The sequence below is a fragment of the Lepidochelys kempii genome, chromosome 11, assembly GCF_965140265.1.
Source record: "Lepidochelys kempii isolate rLepKem1 chromosome 11, rLepKem1.hap2, whole genome shotgun sequence".
In the NCBI taxonomy this organism is placed as follows: domain Eukaryota; kingdom Metazoa; phylum Chordata; order Testudines; family Cheloniidae; genus Lepidochelys; species Lepidochelys kempii.
In genome coordinates, this window is record NC_133266.1 from 67,516,202 (window position 1) to 67,533,189 (window position 16,988).

The window sequence follows — 16,988 nt, forward strand, 5'->3', positions numbered from 1 at the left end:
TCTGTGTGTGAAGCCTCCCTTTGTTGTAGCACAGATGCTGATGTAGGGTTGCATGGGGAACAGAAGTCATAGAGGGAAATGTGGGAGAAAACTGATATGTTACCAAAAGAATCAGATCTTATCAATTAAAAAGCCATTGTATTAGTTTTACATTTACTGCAGGTCATCAGAAAATATTAAAGGTAATTACAGAGCTTTTAAAAAAGGTATAATTTAAAGTGTGTTAAGCTACAGCCAGGAGACACATCTGGTTGCAGATGTCAGTACGTTTTTATGCTCTTGTGGCTTCTGACATGCAGTATCTCTAGTAGGTATTACTGGAATGTTTAATGTCAAGTTGTGCTGATATGTCACTGATTATTTGGAAATAGAATGAGAAAAGCAAGCAGTATTCCTGTCTGGGCAGCAAATGGATTGACCTGAAGTTGAACTTTTTACCTACTGGCAGTGTATATCTGTAATGTGTGTACATGATATATAACAGTCCCCATGAGATTAATTTTTATGTCACCAATGTCACTTTCAAGCAAAATGGGAGCAAAGTTCTTTCAAAGGACTTGGAAAAGATCTGACTGAAAAATAACATTTTCATTGTCTTCTTGGCCCTGAAATTCTAATTAAATTATTGATTATGAAGTAGGCTGCTTTCTTAATAGTTTTTAATTTAGCAATTAAAGCAAAGTAAGTGATTAAAGATGGAAGGAATTGCAAATACAATCTCTGAAAGGTTGCTTTTAATTTAATCACTTTATTGGAAGAAGCAAGGAAAAAATAAATTAGTCATCAATTAGTAATTTTGTGTGTGTGTGTGTAAGTTTAAATATACCCATCACATTGTCGCTAGGTGCAGGTATATCAGTTAATGAAAAAAGTACAACATTTATTATTTGTACTGTGGTAGTATCTAGAAGCCCTAATCAGGGATCAGGGTCCCATTGTGTTACACACCATACACACACAGAACAAAAAGGCAGTCCCTGCTTTTGAACAGCTTACCGTCTAATTATGAGACAAAAGGCAACAGGTAGACACAACGAACAGGCAGGGGAAGCCCAAGGTAATAATGAAATGATTATATACAGCTTAGTAAGCAGACCTCACGGCACACCCACTGCCTAACTATTGGAGAGTTTATTTGTGGACAGTATTGCAAGGCGAGTTTTTAGGAGAGATTTGAAGGAGGACGATGAAGTGGCATTTCAGATGTTTATATGGAGCTCCTCCCACATGAGGGGCCACATGGGAGAATGCATGAATGTGCTTGCTGGAAAATTTTCCAAATGGGCAATCCACATTGGTATTACTTGCAGAGCAGAGGTGGGAGCTGACATATCACCGTTGTTTAAGAGATAGCAGGTAGAGCGGGGATAAACAGGCAAGACAAAAACTTCCCTGCATTCAGCAATAAAACATACATCCCTCCAAAAAGTAACAAATGTCTGATTAGAGGAGCCCTGTTTGTCATTTACATGAAGTCCCTTTGCACTGCTTTGACAGTATAAAGGGGCCTTAATGTAAATGAGAATCATGGGAGCAGACTGTACGTCCTCCCCTGAAGTTCTTCACAGTCAGGTTCTGTCAGGCCAAGAAGGGAAATGAATTTGAGTCCAGGACACACTGTATCACAGGACTTTTAAATCTAATGACTTCTAGTTTATGTACCTCAGCTCTTCTCAACTTTTGTAGTGGTTCATGCCCCGCCTTTGGTAGTTGGGACTCAAACCATTTAGGCCATGTCTGTGCTGCATCTGAGACCAAGCGTCCCAGCCTGGGTCCACAGACTTGTGCTAACATGACTCATGCTAGCGCTCTAAAGATAGTTGGGTAGATGTTACTCTGATGTTGCGGCTTAGGCTAGACTCTCAAGTCCAGCCCCTCACGCACACTCTACACACCCCACAGGTTTCGGACCCGAAGTTCCAACCTGAGCTGCTATGTCTACACAGCTATTGTGGAGTTCTAGTGTGAGTCCCACAAGTACAAGTCTGTGGGCCCAGGCTGGGAGACTTGCTCCCAGATGCAGTGTACACATGCCCTTATAGCTCAATAGTGACATCTTAATGGCACATGGAAACAAATAGGAAGCCAGTGAAATTTTTGGAGCACTGGTGTAATGTTTCCTCAATCTGGGACAGTTTGGCAAGCAGGCTCCCATATTCTGTATCAGATGTACCTCTGGGAGATCCTGAAGTGTATTCCAGTAGTCCAGTCTAGAGGTGACAAAAGCATGGATGACAATGCACATCAGGGAGAAATGGTTGCACTTGCTAGTTTTAGTTTATGTAAAAAGAGATATTCTAGGAGTAATTGAGGATCCAGACATAGCCCATCAGTATGATCTTTATGGACATATGGTGGTCAAAGCCCTTCAGAATGGGTAGATACTATTCCCACTGTATTCAGTTGATGCTTTCCCTAGATAACGAGCATCACCCATGTCTTATCTGGATAACCTCAACTAGTTTGCTCGTATCCAAATCTCACTCTTGACAAGGCATTGAGAAAAGAGACACCTCACTGTTAAGGTATGAGGAAAGATACCTAGATCTACATATCTTCTGTGTGCTGATGGCTCTGCAACTCAGACCACCTCGCTACCTTTCCCAGTGGCTTCATAGATCCATTGAACAAAACAGGTTACAGAAGGGAGCCATGCACGAAAGATTTTTGTGGTGGATTACCCTAGAGATGGTTCACCCCCGTGCACCTCGTCTCCGTTGCCAAATAATGTGAAGGGAGAGGACTAAGGAATAGCCCTACCTCCTCCCCTTCCTTTTTGGAGTGATATGCTCCAAGGGAGCAATGCCCGTGCTCCACTGAGCACACATACTGCAATTTTGACTGGCACTTGCATGCTCCCCCAGGTTAGACCAATGACAGTCTCACCCACAGTGAATACAGCTATTAAGTTTTGTCTTTAGCACATCCAAAGTTTGCACTGTACCTCTAACTCAAAACCTGGACCATTATCTGACTAATCATATATTTTTCCCCATCCCAGCCAAACCTTTACCAAGCTCTTCAATTTTCAGTTTTTTAGTTATTAACTAGACCCCTGAACTTCATCAGGAAGTCTGAGGGAGGTGATGGCTGTAGCATGACTGAATTCTCAAAGAGAACCATAAAAAAGGAACATTATAAATCATTTTCCTTTCTAATAACAATAATGTTGAAAAGTAAATAATCTATTCTCAGGGAACAGCTTTCAGGCTGGGTAAATACTGAATCAAAATGTTGGTGTTTACTGAACCTGGAAACCATTTATTGCATCGTGTATAATATTACTCACTTCTAACCATTCTTGCTTAAGTAACAAAGATATTTCCACTCCAATCTCTCATACCTTTAGTATGTGGCTTTTTAGACTTTTTGTTCGTAGATCATTGACAGAATAGGAGTAGAAACACTGTGTTGTTGGAAGCAACTTGAACTGCAAAAGAGGCAAACGTTTTCTATCTCAAGCCGTAAAAGCTTCATAGTAGGGGTCACGCTATCTGGAGAGGCTCACAGTTGTGAGTGTCTACCTCAGAGCCAACACCCCAGACTGATAGTATGGTCTATCATTAGATTTCACCAACCCAGTAACAAATGTGAAATCCCAAAGTACTTATAACGGAGTCACAGGCATTCCCCTGGTCACTCCAGTCTATCTTGCCCCCCAGGCAAGTGGGACTTAGTGATAAGTGGTCACTTACACCAAAAAAAATCGCAAAATATTCAGATTGCTCCCAGTCCCAAGAGACCAGTCACTTACCCCAGATCAACTTGTATCTTTGATCTCACACCAAGGACAAAGCCTGTAGCCAAATCTGTAATAAACTAAAGGCTTATTCACTAGGAAAAAGAAATGAGAGTTATTTACAGGTTAAAGCAAGCAAGCATATATACATAAGTGTGTTTGCCTTTGATGCAAAAGGTGACTGAGTTATAGTAGTCTGTCAATGCAAAGAGTCTTTTCAGACTAACCCATGTCAAGCAGCATGGGGATCTCTATGCTTATGTTTAGGAATCTTTGCATTTCAGAATCCAGACAGAATTGGAGAAAGTTAGTTTCTCCTTGTCAGACATTTATATCCCCTCCACTCCAGAGACCACACTGATGGGATGTCTTCAAGTGTCAGTTTCTCCTTCCTGGAGGGAGTTAAGAAAACTCTCAATATTACTTTATGCCATGTGCTATGGAGTTATAAGTGAGATCAATATATGCAGCATCCTACAAGCATTTTATAGAGTCTAAACACATTCTTATCAATATAACGTCTAATATCTGTTTTGATAATGCTAACCCACAGATAAACAAGACTGGTTTCCAGATATGCATATGCCTATGTTTATGTCACGGAGGTCCTAGAAGTCACAGAATCTGTGACTTCCAGAGACCTCCATGACATTCTCTGATTCACTGAGGGAGGGGGACGCTTCAGGTGAGTAGCTGGTGGTGTCCTGTTTTCTCTTTGGGAAATATGATCACCCTGCAGCTGCCGTGAGCAGAAGGGGTCCCCCCTGCAGCTTCCAGCTGCCATGCGCGCAGAAGGGGAACGACACAGCTCCCAGCCACCACAGTAGCAGGGGAAACCATGGAGCCGCAGCTGCAAAAGTCAGAGACAGGTCACGGTTTCTGTGAATTTTTGTTTATTGTCCGTGACCTGTCCATGACTTTTACTAAAAATAACCATGACAAAATCTTAGCCTTATCTGTGCATTTGTAAGTATCCAGGGAGGCTTGGGGATTTGGCATGAGCTGGCTGGCACCTGATCTACCAGCATCACACTAGGGCTGGCTGAGCATTTTCTTTTTTTTTTGATAGTTGAAACTTTCCATGGAAGACACCCGTTTTCTGAGCAGCTTTGTCCCATTGCACTAATTATTAAGAACTTCTGAAAACATGAGTTTGAAAGAGGATTAGGTCCCTATTATTTATTTCGTATTTGTGCTACAGCAGTTGTTCACACTAGGTATTATCCACACAGATAGGAAAACACAGTCTCTTCCCCAGAGAGCTTACAATTTAAGGCTCCATTCCTGCAATTTATTCCTTCCGTGCAGAGGAACTCTCTTGCCATCCCTGGGGCTCCACACAGGTGCATTGAGTCAATTGCAGGATCAGAGATTAAGAAGACAAGAAACATCTGAAGGGTGGGGCAGAGGATTAAATCTACAAGCAAAAATTACACCTATTTCCCCTTGTACTAGTCAGCTTGTTGGCTGGTTTTGTGTAGGTCTCATGAGACAAGCTAGACTTGAGGAGGGATTTGAAGGAGAGGGCTATGGCCTCTTGGATCTTCTTCAGAGACAGTGTCCCACGCATGGTTTTGGTGAATAGTGAGCAATTGCAGTGATAATCCAAATTTATTGAGTTCTGGCCCTTGATCCAAACAGCATTTTGCAAATGCAAGTGTGGTACATGCAGAATTGTCATTGTTGCAGAGACTCGGAGCCAGCACTGTGCTCTGACACCCTCAAACTCAGGGCATAGAGAAGAGTTCATCAAACTTTGTGGTTTAAACACAGATTTCTCCCACCCGTGGTTATTAGATAACCACAGATCTCATTTTAATCAGTATGATGCAACACTGTTAAATATGAACACTGTTTTCAGAAGCAGCATGGCCTAGTATATAGGTCACTGGATTGGGATTTGAGAGGCCTGGCTTCCATTCCTGGTTCTGCCACTGGCTTGTGTCTCGACTAGGGTTGCCAACTTTCTGATTGTAGAAAACCGAACACCCTTGCCCCACCTCTGCCTCGTCCCTTCCCTGAGGCCCCACCCCTTCTCCAAGGCTACGCCTCCCCACTCACTCCATCCCTCCTCCCTCTGTCGCTCGCTCTCCCCCACCCTTGCTCACTCGCTCATTTTCATTGGGCTGGAGCAGGAGGGGGTGAGGGCTCCAGCTGGGGATGAGGGCTCTGGGGTGGGGCCTGGGATGAGGGGTTTGGGGTGTAGGAGAGGGCCTGGGCTGGGGGTGGGGCTGAGGGGTCTGGAGTGTGGGAGGGAACTCCACGCTGGGGCAGGTGGTTGGGGTGTGAGAGGGGTTGCGGGCTCTGGGCGGCGCTTACCTCAGGTGGCTCCCGGAAGTGGTGACATAGGTGCAGGGGCAGGGGCTAGGGGCAAGAGGCAGAGCAGGGCCTGGAGCAGCACGCAGCTGCATAGGGCACCAGGAAATGTGGTGCCCCAAATTTCCTGGTGCCCTACGCAGCTGCGTACTTTGCATATGGGTAAGGACGGCCCTGATGGCCTAATTAATACATGGAAACTTCTGTTTTAGAAGTCATACTTCTTCCCCACTCACTCTTTCTTCCATTCCTCCAGTATGAGGCCTGGAGAGTGTGAAATTGGTGCAAATGCCAAACCGGACTGGCTGGTAAGCATGGAAGGGGCAGGACAAAGCATATAAGGTAGCATCACTCCTGCTTCATGCAGTGGCATGCTAACGGTTTCAGGAGAGGTGTGGGGAGTAACAGGGAGCAGCTGTTCTATACAACATTATACTCTTTGAGGCCAACAGATGTTCCATTAGAAAACCCACTGGGAGTCCATAGTGCTCAGAGCAAATCTGACACCTGCTCCACAGCTTCCCGAACAGAGGAGGTAGTGTGTAGTTGGGCCACCCATGGTAACTTGGTTTCTGAGCAAGTTACAAGGGGGAGAGCTGTCTGTGCAGATGCCTTGAGATCCCTGGATGTCCCAAGATCCTGGGGGCAACTAATAGTGGCCACCCCAATTATATACTGTAAGTACATGATGTGATTAAGAGAGAGCAACAGTTTCTTTCCAAGTTTGACTTTCCAGCCACCAACAGGATTGTACTCTAAACGGTGATATTAACACGTTAACATACACTGCATACATGTTCTGGTGCCCTCTAGTTAACTGCCTAGATAACTAACATCATCACTTGCCCCAGGACTCCTTCATTTGACTGTAACATTTCCTGAGGTGCGGGTGATGCATTAGAATCACTTGCAGAATTTTCTGTGTCTATTTTATCCTGTTGTGGGAGGCAATGATAGGCTTCTTAGTTTTCATGGCACAATCAGACATCTCTCTCTCACACACACACATACACACACACACTCACCCTCCACCCCCAAGTCAATCTCTGTATCTTTCCTGAACATACCTTACTCCCAGACATGCATACACACACAATCCAATGTAGCATCCAATTGTGAGTGCTCTAATCCCTTCATCATTGCTACCTGAAGCTGCATTGCCATCTCTCACTTCTGCATCAGTTTGAAACCTGGTGTTTTCAATTCAGCACAGCAATCTCAGAGCTCCACTTCATGAGTGCCTAGTAGGTGATTGCAGATTTAGGATGGAAGAATACGTTTTAACAGGAGAATTGCAGTATGTGGCTTGATCTCTCAAGTTCAGAACTCTGACAGTAGCTTTCTGCAGTACTACTTAAAATTAATTGTTTCAGGACTTGAAGTGTAGTGGCACAAAACACAGAAGGAATGAGACATTGCCAGAAAGGTGCCACTGATTAATCCACTGAGACCTGACGGTTCCTGAATTGTTTAGAGCAGCTTTCAGATACAGAAAGGATCTACTGGTAAACTCTGGTTTCAGATCGATGGTTTATTCAGCATTTAATTTTCTCCAAAAATATATGGATATGTATCTCATTTTTATTTCCCTCTCTTGTGGCCTGAACCCAGGATTTCTGCCTGCAAGGGCATTTTAGGCTAGTGTTTTGCTAATGATAGTGCTTTACATGCCAGTCTCTCACTCAGCTGATTGTTCTGTTTTGCTGTTTTGTTTTGCCCTGAAAATGTTTTGTAGAGAAGAAATAATCTTTCAAAGAGAACAGACATTTGTCACACAGAAATTAGAAACATTGGGACAAAACTGATATGCAAGGAGCACAATTTAACCATCTGACAAAGCCTGTGCACATGATCTTCCACTCTTGGTGACTAGAATAAATATCTGGGCCCTGATTCTCTGTTCTGGCCAAGCTACGTTCAGAACAGGAATGGGTGTTCAGGGTATGTATGCAGAGGTGATTTATAACACCTTTGGCCCTCCCTGTATTCTTAGCCCGGCTCAGGGCGTACTTTAATTTAGGCTTAGCAGCAACGATTCCAAGGTGCTGTTTTGGTAGCCATAAATATTTAGAGGGGGAAACAGTATTCAGCACTGGAATAAGGGAATGTGTGTAGGCCTAGGCACACCCCTCTGCCCCCCACACCTGCATAATCCCAGTGCCATGGGCCTATCCATACACACTTAGAGTGGCAGAGAAACCCCACATCTCTCCTAACAGGCAAGGACAGTACAATGGGGACTCCTCCCCCACAACCCCCGCACAAAAAATAGCAGCATTTCCTTCTGATAGGGTTGCCAAGTATACACCCAGTCAAAAAGGGACCCTGCCAGCTCCGGTCAGCACCGCTGACTGGGTAATTAAAAGTGTGGTCAGCGATGCTGCAGGGCTTAGGTAGGCTGGTCCCTACCTGTCCTGGCCCTGCACTGCACCCCAGAAGCGGCCAGCAGGTCTGGATCCTAGGCATGGGGGCCATGGAGCTCTGCGTGCTGTCCCCGCCCTGAGCACCAGCTCCACACTCCCATTGGCTAGGAACCTTGGCCCCATCCCCCAGCCTGAAGCCCCCTCCTCCAGCCCAAACCCCTCATCCCCAGAGCCTGCACCCCCAGCTGGAGCCCTTACCCCCTCCTACATCCCAACTCTCTGTCCTACATCCCAACTCTCTGTCCCTGCACCCTGAACCCCTCATTTCTGGCCCCACCCTGGAGCCCACCACCCCAGTTATAGCCCTCACCCCTTCCCACCCCAGCCCAGTGAAAGTGAGTGGGGATGGGGGAGAGTGAGCCACCGAGGGAGGGGGAATGTAGTGAGCAGGGGCGGGGCCATGGGGTAGGAGTGGGGTAGGGGGCAGGGCCTCAGGGAAGAGGCAGGACGAGGGTGTTCAGTTTTGTGCGATTAGAAAGTTGGCAACCCTACCTTCTCACTGGGGAGGCAGGGGTGGCAGCAGAGGAATCCCTAGCACTTACCTCAGCAGCTGACATGTATCAGAGTGCATGCGTGGGTGGCAGGGCAGGGCCTACTACTTTTTTCTTTTCCTGCTGTGCACAGAATCCTTTGCTGGGCTGGTGTTGATGGACCTCCTAGAGCAGTGGCTTTGGACATTAACTCCTCATGGAACTGCATGAGGCATTCACCCCCTCAGAGACAATATTCCAGGGTGACTGCAGATGCAGGCAGGTGTCCCAAGTGCAACCACTGCAGAGACATGTCTTTAACCTTTGCTTCATCATGCTGATAGCTACAGGCTTGTTTTTTAAATGAAAGCTGAGAATCTGACATAATCACATGACTCCAGAAGTCAGGGTACTAGGCCTATAGTGTCTGTGTCTTAATCATCTGGCAGCATCAGAGAATCAAAGGCCAGAAGGACCGCCAGGTCATCTAGTTTAACCTCCTGCACATCACAGACCACTAAACCCCACTAAGCCTTGGTCTACACTAGGAGTTGAGGTCGAATTTAGCAGCATTAAATAGATTTAACCCTGCACCCATCCACACGACGAAGCCCTTTTTTTGATTTAAAGGGCTCTTAAAATCGATTTCCTTACTCCACCCCCAACAAGGGGATTAGCGCTGAAATCGGCCTTGCTGGGTCGAATTTGGGGTACTGTGGACACAATTAGACGGTATTGGCCTCAGGGAGCTATCCCAGAGTGCTCCATTGTGACTGCTCTGGACAGCACTCTCAACTCAGATGCACTGGCCAGGTAGACAGGAAAAGAACTTTTGAATTTCAATTTCCTGTTTGGCCAGCGTGGCAAGCTGCAGGTGACCATGCAGAGCTCATCAGCAGAGGTGACCATGATGGAGTCCCAGAATCGCAAAAGAGCTCCAGCATGGACCGAACGGGAGGTATGGGATCTGATCGCTGTATGGGGAGAGGAATCTGTGCTATCAGAACTACATTCCAATTTTCGAAATGCCAAAACATTTGTCAAAATCTCCCAGGGCATGAAGGACAGAGGCCATAACAGGGATCCGAAGCAGTGCCATGTGAAACTTAAGGAGCTGAGGCAAGCCTACCAGAAAACCAGAGAGGCAAACGGCTGCTCCGAGTCAGAGCCCAAAACATGCCGTTTCTATGATGAGCTGCCTGCCATTTTAGGGGGTGCAGCCACCACTACCCCAGCCGTGTTGTTTGACTCCTTCAATGGAGATGGAGGCAACATGGAAGCAGGTTTTGGGGACGAGGAAGATGGTGATGATGAGGTTGTAGATAGCTCACAGCAAGCAAGCGGAGAAACTATTTTTCCCGACAGCCAGGAACTGTTTCTCACCCTGGACCTGGAGCCAGTACCCCCCAAACCCACCAAAGGCTGCCTCCTGGACCCACCAGGCAGAGAAGGGACCTCTGGTGAGTGTGCCTTTTAAAATACTATACATGGTTTAAAAGCAAGCATGTTTAATGATTCATTTGTCCTGGCATTCGCGGCTCTCCTGGATGTACTCCCAAAGCCTTTGCAAAAGGTTTTTGGGGAGCGCAGCCTTATTCCATCCACCATGGTAGAACATTTTACCACACCAGGCCAGTAGCATGTACTCGGGAATCATTGTAGAACAAAGCATTGCAGTGTATGTTTGCTGGCATTCAAACAACATCCATTCTTTATCTCTCTGTTATCCTCAGGAGAGTGATATCATTCATGGTCACCTGGTTGAAATAGGGTGTTTTTCTTTATGGGACATTCAGAGGTGCCCGTTCCTGCTGGGCTGTTTGCCTGTAGCTGAACAGAAATGTTCCCTGCTGTTAGCCACGGGGAGGGGTGAGGTATGAGGGGCTAGCCACGCGTTGCGGGGAGGCAAAATGTGACCTTGGAACGAAAGCACATGTGCTATGTATGTAATGTTAACAGCAAGGTTTACCATGAAAGAGTGTACCTATTGTTCTATAAAATGTGTCTTTTTAAATACCACTGTCCCTTTTTTTCTCTCCACCAGCTGCATGTGTTTCAAGGATCACAGGATCTTCTCTTTCCCAGAGGCTCGCGAAGATTAGAAGGTGAAAAAAACGCACTCGCAATTAAATGTTCTCTGAGCTCATGCTGTCCTCCCACACTGACAGAGCACAAATGAGTGGAGGCAGACAATGTCAGAGTGCAGGAAAGCACAAAATGACTGTGAGGAGAGGCAGCGGACTGAAGAGCGTAAGTGGCGGGCTGAAGAGAGGGCTGAAGCTGAAAGATGGCGGTAATGTGATGAGAAGAGGCAGGATTCAATGCTGAGGCTGCTGGAGGATCAAACTAATACGCTCCAGCATATGGTTGAGCTGCAGGAAAGGCAGCAGGAGCACAGACCGCTGCTACAGCCCCTGTGTAACCAACCGCCCTCCTCCCCAAGTTCAATAGCCTCCTCACCCAGATGCCCAAGAATGCGGTGGGGGGGCCTCCAGCAACCCAGCCACTCCACCCCAGAGGATTGCCCAAGCAACAGAAGGCTGGCATTCAATAAGTTTTAAACTTTTAAAGTGCTGTGTGGCCTTGTCCTTTCCTCCTCCACCAGCCCTCCTGGTGCTTCCCTCCTCCACCACCCCTCCTGGGCTACCTTGGCAGTTATCCCCCTATTTGTGTGATGAATTAATAAAGAATGCATGAATGTGAAGCAACAATGACTTTATTGCCTCTGCAAGCGGTGATCGAAGGGGAGAGGGGAGGGTGGTTAGCTTACAGGGAAGTAGAGTGAACCGGGGGGAGGGGAGGCGTTTCATCAAGGAGAAACAAACAGAACTTTCACACCGTCGCCTGGCCAGTCATGAAACTGGTTTTCAAAGCTTCTCTGATGCGCACCGCGACCTCCTGTGCTCTTCTAACCGCCCTGGTGTCTCGCTGTGCGTAACCATCGGCCAGGCGATTTGCCTCAACCTTCCACCCCGCCATAAACATCTCCCGCCTTACTCTCACAGATATTGTGGAGCGCACAGCAAGCAGTAATAACAGTGGGAATATTGGTTTCGCTGAGGTCTAACCGAGTCAGTAAACTGCGCCAGCGTGCTTTTAAACGTCCAAATGCACATTCAACCACCATTCTGCACTTGCTCAGCCTGTAGTTGAACAGCTCCTGACTACTGTCCAGGCTGCCTGTGTACGGCTTCATGAGCCATGGCATTAAGGGGTAGGCTGGGTCCCCAAGGATAACTATTGGCATTTCAACATCCCCAACAGTTATTTTCTGGTCTGGGAATAAAGTCGCTTCCTGCAGCTTTTGAAACAGACCAGAGTTCCTGAAGACATGAGCGTCATGTACCTTTCCCGGCCATCCCACGTTGATGTTGGTGAAATGTCCCCTGTGATCCACCAGTGCTTGCAGCACTATTGAAAAGTACCCCTTGCAGTTTATGTCCTTGCCAGCTTGGTGCTCCAGTGCCAAGATAGGGATATGGGTTCTGTCTATGGCCCCACCACAGTTAGGGAATCCCATTGCAGCAAAGCCATCCACTATGACCTGCACATTTCCCAGGGTCACTACCCTTGATATCAGCAGATCTTTGATTGTGTTGGCTACTTGCATCACAGCAGCTCCCACAGTAGATTTGCCCACTCCAAATTGATTCTCAACTGACCGGTAGCTGTCTGGCATTGCAAGCTTCCACAGGGCTATTGCCACTCGCTTCTCAACTGTGAGGGCTGCTCTCATCTTGGTATTCTTGTACCTCAGGGCAGGGGAAAACAAGTCACAAAGTTCCATGAAAGTGCCCTTGCGCATGCGAACGTTTGGCAGCCACTGGGAATCGTCCCAGATCTGCAACACTGTGTGGTCCCACCAGTCTGTGCTTGTTTCCCGAGCCCAGAATTGGCATTCCATGGCATGAACCTGCCCCATTAGCACCATGATGCCCACATTGCCAGGGCCCGTGCTTTGAGAGAAGTCTGTGTCCATGTCCTCATCACTCTCATCACCACGCTGACACCGCCTACTCGCCTGGTTTTGCTTTGCCAGGTTCTGGTGCTGCATATACTGCTGGATAATGCGTGTGGTGTTTAATGTACTCCTAAATGCCAAAGTGATCTGAGCGGGCTCCATGCTTGCCGTGGTATGGCGTCTGCACAGAAAAAAGGTGGAATGGTTGTCTGCCGTTGCTCTGACGGAGGGAGGGGCGACTGACAACATGGCTTACAGGGAATTAAAATCAACAAAGGGGGTGGCTTTGTGAGAAACAGAATGGCCCCCTCAAGGATAGAACTCAAAATCTCAAGGATAGAACTCAAAACTGGGTTTAGCAGGCCGTTGATTTCATGCAGGGAGGGAGGAGAAAATGAATACAAAACAGATCTGGTCTATTTCTTGTTTTGATCCATTTCATCTATCTTTATACATCTTGTTGGCAGCAGACTGTGCAGTACGACTGCTAGCCATCGTCATCTCCTGGGTGCTCGGCAGAAGACGGTGCAGTATGACTGCTGGCCATCGTCTTCTGCTGGCTGCAGATTCAAAGACAGTGCACTGCCGGTAGGACTGAATCACCATGAAACAAAACTTAAAAGGGAAATGACTTGGCTGAATCACTCTCATGTTTGCCCAGGCGCCCCTGACCTCATCGTGGTCGGTTAAAAGAGCACCCAGGACTACGTCGACGATGGCTACCAGTCATACTGCACTGTCTGCTGCCAAAAGGCAATAAACTGTTGCTGTGTAGCAATGCAGTACCATGTCTGCCAGCACCCAGGAGACATACGGTGACGGTTAGCTGAGCGGGCTCCATGCATGCTGTGGTATGCCATCTGCACAGGTAACTCGGAAAAAAAGGCACGAAACGATTGTCTGTCCTTGCTTTCATGGAGGGAGGGAGGGAAAGGGGGCCTGACGCTATGTACCCAGAACCACCCACGACAATGTTTTAGCCCCATCAGGCACTGGGATTTCTACCCAGAATTCAAATGGGCGGCAGAGACTGCGGGAACTGTGGTATAGCTACCCACAGTGCAATGCTCCGGAAGTCGATGGTTGTCTCGGTACTGTGGACACACTCCGCCGACTACATGCACTTAGAGCATTTGTGTGGGGGGACACACAATCGACTGTATAAAAGCGCTTTCTACAAAACCGACTTCTATAAATTCAACCTAATTTTGTTGTGTAGAAATACCCTTAGTTACTCTTGTATTGAGCCCAAAGAACTGGATTAGAATAAAGTATTACAGCTCTCAGGAGACTTAACAGGCAAAGAACAGGAGGCACCAAGGGCTCCAACCATACCTCTTCCTAAGTGGTCATCACCCCAGTGTGACCCGCCCTTGAGGGGTGAGAACAGGAGTAGCATAGAGCTGCCATAGTTGGCTCTGCTGCAACATCGGGGGAAGCGCTAATTAGGCTTGTTCCCCAGTAAACAGAACTACCTCCTCTACAGCTTCGTTACGCTGAATAGTGTAAGAGGCTATGGAGCAAGATAGAATTGGGCTGCTAGACTTAAGTAAATGAGTAGATTTAGGGCCTGATGATCAAGTTGTTGCCATTGACACACTCATTGATTTCAGTCATGTAAATTGTAATCAATGTTATTTGAAGTCAGGGTGAGTTTTGACTATGTAGGGATGGCAAGGATCAGACATTGTGAGAGAAACACACCAGGCTGTTTTACACTGAAAAGGTAATAAAGAATAATTTTGGTTTTTTTCCAAACTTGATCCCTTCCTAGAATCCTTGTTCCTCTGCAGATTTGCTTTCCATTGGATTTTGCAGTGTGTTCCCTGCTCAGTTCCCTTTTAATCCTGCTATTGACAATTAACATTTTGTCAGTTCCTCCCTGAAGAAAGCAGAGACTCCAAACACAGGTTCCCCAACACCCGCCTACAGCCATAAATATAACCCACACTGACGGAGTTCACAGATGGAGTAAATTGGCCATACTCAGGGAGAATGCTGCCTTTCAGAGGCTGACTGAGGATCCCCTACAGTTGATCAATCTTAATGGCACACATACATGCCTCTATCATGCAGGTGTTTTAAGACCTGATGTCTTACATACAAATAGCTTTAGATCTTGAGGATTATATCACGCAAGAACAATAGTCCTGCTTTATACAGTACAACATGAATATGCCTCAGAGACTGACTGTATTTCTATTCTTCGGGCTTTTCTTTTGAATCTGGAAATCATGGGGTCCGTTAGTCTAAAGGATAAAAAAAGCATATTCTTGTATACGTTTTTTTCCTTCGGAATTTAGAATTTCCAGCAATGCAAGACTGGTTTTTGGTAGAAATGAGTAAGAATGGATAATGAAAATATTCTTATCAACTAAGGTATGCTTGTGCACACAGTTTTTCTGGGTATATTTTATTCTGCCTCTGGAACAGAATTCATTTGCAATAATATATTATTTTATCGTTAGTCCTATAGTGATAGAGACATTATCATTGGACACTGGATAATGAGAAAAACTGAAAATAGTAAGTAGCACTGATCCAAAATGGGTTGCTTTTGTGATTATAGATCACCATTGTCTGCTATTTGATTTAGATGTACAACTTTTAAAAAGATCAACTGTACAAAACAATCTAACCAAATGAACTGGTTTACATTACTCATTAGCCCCATTTATCAGTAGTAAATGGACAAATATTCCTAATTAGCTTGGTGTCCTCATCACACACAAGGAAATGGATAATAACAGTTTTGTTTTGTTTTTAATTGCCTATTTTCACATTTTTATTCCATTTTTAACCTGTCAAAAAGAAACAAATGTCTTGGTGGGGCTGTGGGGAGGATAACAAAAGTATTTACTTTTCTCTTTCTTTAGCTTCCTCTTAATTAACTTTTAATCTATGTTGTTACGCAGGGAGCAGCCCTTAATACTAAATGTGTCTAAAATGGAGAAGATAGTGAGTTAAATGATTTAGATAAACATCTGCCTAGCATAAAGGCATAACATTTACAAAATTAGGAAAAGAATGGCTGGCTGCCAGCATTTACTGACAGCAAAATCAAGATTTTGCTTTCTTTTTCTAGGAATCTTTACCCTTCTGTATATGAGATCATTCGGAATGAGCTAGGCCTCATATCCAGTAGTTTGAGTCACATGTTGGTTTTCGTAAAGGAAGTTCTCCATATGTCACAAAGCAGTTAGAGGTATTCTCAGGAATAAAGTTCAATATTTTGATCAGTTTTTGAATAGAGATCTTTTTCTTAATCTGAGAAAAGAATTAGAAGATAGACAGTATTCTTTGAGCTTCTGCATACTGTACTGTATAATGCTAATCCATATTGGTTGTTAAAGAATTCTGTTTCGATAAATTGATCTGTTTTTAGCAATTTAGAATAATCTTATAAAGTAATGTGCTGTAAAAATGGTATTCAAACAATTGCCAGTCATTTATTTTCAGCAATTTTCAGCTGTCAAAAATGGCACAATGACAAAAAGTTAAACTAAAACAAAACTTTTCTCTTAGATTTCTAATAGCCAGCTCAATCGATGCAATTGTGTTTGCGTACATTTCCCCCTGTAAAATAAAGAATAGGAAAGTGGCACAAGGCTGATACCCCTAAATTCAACTATCAATTAATACTACCACATATTGTAAACTAATGCATATAGAGCAGGGATATGCAAGCATAGCTCTTATATTGAGCATATGAATTAGGTGCATATAGGATTGTCTTCCACTACTTTGACCTCAGGATGCTGTTGTATAAGCCAGGATACCAACGTGGAAGGGTTATTTAGAGGTGAAAAATCCCCCCAACCCCATCTTATTGAGTTTGGGTGAGGTTTTGGGAGGGAGGGGATAGAGTTAGAGAATGTTCATTGCCTTAGCCAAATGTCAGCTTCACCATGTGTCGCCCAGGCTCTGCATCGATTATACGGGGTTCACAGATCACAATACAAAACTGTTTTCCCACCGAATATCTGCAGTATGCTGCTGCATGACTCCCCTTGCTGTCACTGTGCTGGGATGAAGGCACGACTAAACTGCTCTGCTAACTGAGCTTAAATATAAGCACA

General features: G+C 45.5%; 1 protein-coding gene across 3 annotated transcripts in view; it reads left to right on the plus strand.

Annotated features, from left to right (window-relative positions):
• The window catches only part of SPAG16 (sperm associated antigen 16), a 722,158-nt gene that overhangs the window by 496,170 nt on the left and 209,000 nt on the right, over positions 1-16,988 (plus strand). The window lies entirely within an intron of this gene.